This window comes from Dicentrarchus labrax, unplaced genomic scaffold, assembly GCF_905237075.1.
Source record: "Dicentrarchus labrax unplaced genomic scaffold, dlabrax2021, whole genome shotgun sequence".
NCBI lineage: Eukaryota > Metazoa > Chordata > Actinopteri > Moronidae > Dicentrarchus > Dicentrarchus labrax.
In genome coordinates, this window is record NW_026136909.1 from 54,735 (window position 1) to 58,785 (window position 4,051).

The 4,051-nt window shown below is 42.5% G+C and overlaps 1 long non-coding RNA gene across 1 annotated transcript; it reads left to right on the forward strand.

Moving 5' to 3' along the window:
- The first annotated feature begins 315 nt into the window (after positions 1-315).
- LOC127360651 (uncharacterized) lies at positions 316-3,537 on the forward strand. Its single transcript, XR_007883870.1, has 2 exons — positions 316-376; positions 2,988-3,537. It is a non-coding gene; the product is annotated as an uncharacterized LOC127360651 (long non-coding RNA).
- The last annotated feature ends 514 nt before the right edge of the window (positions 3,538-4,051 follow it).

A 4,051-nucleotide genomic window follows, 5' to 3' on the forward strand; every position in this document is an offset into this window, starting at 1 on the left:
CCAGATCTACAGGGGGGGTCCCAGTGGTGCCACCAAAAACCACCTTCCGTCTTTTTATCATTGAAATTCAGAGCTATCCAGGCCTTTATGTCATCGAGGCACTTAAGTAGCAGTCTGACAGAGTATTCATTTTTCTTTTTAAGAGGCACATAAATCTGACATAACAGTGGAATGAAAAGCCGTGCTTCCTAAGTATGGAACCAAGTGGGAGCAAAAAGAGAGAGAAAAGTAGAGGGCAAAGAACTGAGCCCTGTGAACGAGAGAGAAGCAGAGGGGGATAGAGAGTCACCTTGGCTGACACAGAAAGTTCGATTAGCCAAGTACGACCTGAACCACTCCAGTGCTATGCCCCTGATGCCCACCCACTGCTTCAAACGTGAGATCAATATTTCATGATCCACTGTGTCAAATGCAGCAGTTAAATCTAAAAGCACAAGGATAACACAGTCACCAGAGTCAGTAGCTAAAAAGATATTAAAAACTCTTACGAGAGCTGATTTGGTGCTGTGCAGGGTTTTAAAACCGGATTGGAAAACCTCTAGGATATTATGTTCTTCCAGAAAGGCCATTAATTGACTGTGCACAATCTTGTCCAGGATTTTTGAAAGGAAAGGAAGTTTGGAGATAGGCCTGAAATTAGCAAGAACTGCAGGATCTAGAGCAGGAACACTGTACAGATTTGGCTTTGTGTATTCATTAAATATGATCACAGCTATGTTACAGTGTGTCATCAATCATGATGTACAGATGTTTCATGAGTTATGTAGGAAGTTAGAATTGTTAACAAATACATTAACAGACAATTGAAATGTCTATATATCAGCTTCACCTGCATTTTGAGTGGTATGAATCATTATTCTGTGTTTATGTACTTCTTATAAATGCTAAATGGAGGGAGTTACTGGATCTACAATAAAACTAAGATGCTTAGATCTTATAGCCCCAGACAAGACAGCTACAACGGAAATAATTGACTGCCTAGCCTTGAAACATCTACAGTAAACATACATGCTTTAGACCACAGACTCTCTCTGGATGAAGGCTCCGTAGCAGGATCATGTATGTAAAGAAGATCATTACACAGCTGTTCTTTTCTTTGTGCTATACTATTTGTATAGCTGCTGAAAACATTCAGTCTGGTATCTGGTAACTCCTCTAGGTGAAGCAAGAGCTGCAGTTAACTTGCAATTTTATACCACTGACACACACTGTTAGTAGAAAGGCTGAAACCACTGATCAAATAAGTTCTGATTATACCTAACCTTATTAAGATAGCTGCTGGTGACTAAAGTAAACAAGATGAAAATTAAGGTAATTCTTGTTTTGCCACCCACTCAAACACAGCTGAAAATCTCTGAACCCTGAGAGCCTCTAATGTAGTTGTTCCATAGTGAAGCATCAAAAGGCAGTGGTGGAATAAGTATTGAATAGTATCTCTTCCTTATATTATATATTTATTACTTTTTATTATGATTAGGGACAATCAAAATGAGAATGGTTGATTAACCTCTAAAATGCATTATATTTTAGAAGTTGATCGCATTTTTTTTGTTCATGATTGTCAGCAGTTTTGCCAGCATCCTCTGAATTTCTGCAGATGACACGACTCAGTGCAGTACTTAAAGTCTGCACTGTAGGTGGTGAAGAGGAAGGGAGACAGTACAGTTCCCTGGGGGGGCAGACGGTCAGGCACACAGTTCTTTAATTTCACAAACTGCGGTCTGCCCGTCAGATAGTCATCGAACCAAGTTGTAGTGGCAGAATTTCGTTTTGGATTTTTCTTATAATCCCTTACTTCCAGTTTCCTTCGTTTTACCACATGGGGAAAGCAGCGGTGCAGTGTCAGACTCGCAGTTTGTGATCGAATAAATCCAGTGAGAGTTGATTGAAGAATGATGCCGGTAATTTATTGTAACTTAAACACGGAAAATAAAACGCATTGTTTGCAGAGGTCTTAAAATATTCTATAACTGGCAGGACCAGGCTACAGCTAAACTTGATTGTAGCTCCAAACAGCAACAGGCCGAGAGTGCCCAGGCAGCTTCACAAGCTGCGGTCAATGACGGTGTTTGCTGGGCTGCTTTCCTCCCCCATGCATGATGGGCGACTGCCTTAAAGGGTGGCACCATCACCACCTGTAGGGGGCGCACACTGACAAAAGACAATGTAAATAATGGAATTCAAATAAACTTAAATGCGGCTCCTACACAAGTGATGAGGGGAGCACCCACCTGCGTGCTCTCCAGTTTGGCCTTCAGCAGTCTGGGCTGGATGGTGTTGAAGGCGCTGGAGAAGTCGAAGAACATGACGTGGACTGAGGTGTTGGGTCTGTTCAAGGAGGAATAGGCCTTCTGCAACAGGTAGATGATTGCATCATCAACCCCCACATGAGGTTGATATGCAAACTGCAGGGGGTCTTGCGATGGGCACACTAATGCTCTGAGGTGTGCCAGGACCAGTCTCTCCGTGACTTTCATGATTTGAGAGGTCAGAGCTACCGGCCTGTAGTCCTTCAGTGTCACAGGATGTCCTTTTTGGGCACTGGGACCAGGCAGGATGTTTTCCAGAGCACTGACACTCTCTGAAGGGGCAGACTCAGGTTGAAGAGGTGCTGGAAAACTCCACAGAGCTGGCTGGAACATGCCTTCACTACTCAAGGGCTGATGTGGTCCGGTCCAGCAGCTTTCCTCTGTTTGAGCTTCTCCAGCTCTCTCCTCATTTGGCTGACTGTGATATGAAGTCCAGTCTGGGAGGTGGTGGGAGATGTGTCAGGGTCTGTAGTGGGTGTCAGATTGGCGGGTGGGGATGACAAGGTTGATAAAGAGAGGTGTCTGCTGCAGGAGGATGATCCCATGATCCCATTTTGTGGTATAAAATAAAATGGTTAAGGTTACAGGCTGTTTAGCTGGTTGACTAACACATTAACTACATATTGTCTGAAACAATGATTTCCTGACTGAGTGATCTGTTTGTTTTTCTCACCATAGTGTGGGATGATGGCCCAGGCCATGGCGGAGGCGTAGATCCCACCGATCGTCCAGAACATGCAGTGCCAGCTCAGATGCTCTCCTTGTTTCTCCTGGGCCAGAAACTCAGAGTAATAGGAAAACACGATGGGGATAGAGCCACCAATACTGTGGAGTAAAGAGGGAGGCAGGAATGTACTAGCATCCTCAGCCGTCCAATCTTGTTGAAAGGATAACGATATGGTGGCGATTAATCAGATATTAATGTTGCAGAAGGCCCTTTTGCAACTGTAACTATAATCCTTTCAAGTGAAGGCTTTAAATGTGAAACACCTGCAGGAAAGTTTAGTTACCAACATCATGAAAGCAAAAAAGTAGAGAGGATGAGAATGAATGAAAGAGGATGTGGGGAGATGCTTTTCTCCTATCTTTTACCAAGGCAACATTTCCTTTATTGAGAACAGACACTTAGTGAAAGTAACGCTGTGCTGTTGTTTCATGTTTTTCTTAATAATGAATGTTTATTCAAAATGCAAGTATGTATGGCATTAATAAATGATGCAAATCACAATTTATTAATGATTAGAATTTTTATTTATAGATTTGTGTATAAAATAGATTTATATATATATATATATATTTTTTTTTTTTTATTTATTAATAGATTATATTTACATTATTTATATAGATTATATTTGTATTCTTTTGTTTATGGGAGGAAACCGGAGCACCCGGGGAAAACTCCCGCGTGGACACTGGAGAATTATAAAGGTGTGACCAAACTTTATGTTTCCTGTCACTAATTTTCCTCTCCTTTCCAGTGTTTCGGGGGGAAAAACTTGATCCGGCTCCCAATCAGAAACCGGCTCCTGTTGTTCACTTCAAAGAGCCGGCTCTTAGAGCCAGATCGTTCGCGACTGACCCATCATTACTTCCTGATCCAGCGGTCAACAGTGCATAAATACCCACCACAACTAACCACAGGAAGACTAGTGGGAGTTTAGTTAGCAGGTTGGGTTTAGATAGCGGGGAAACTCCAAACTGAATGGAGGTTTATACCTCTCTGGTGGGTACCAGTGAACGGC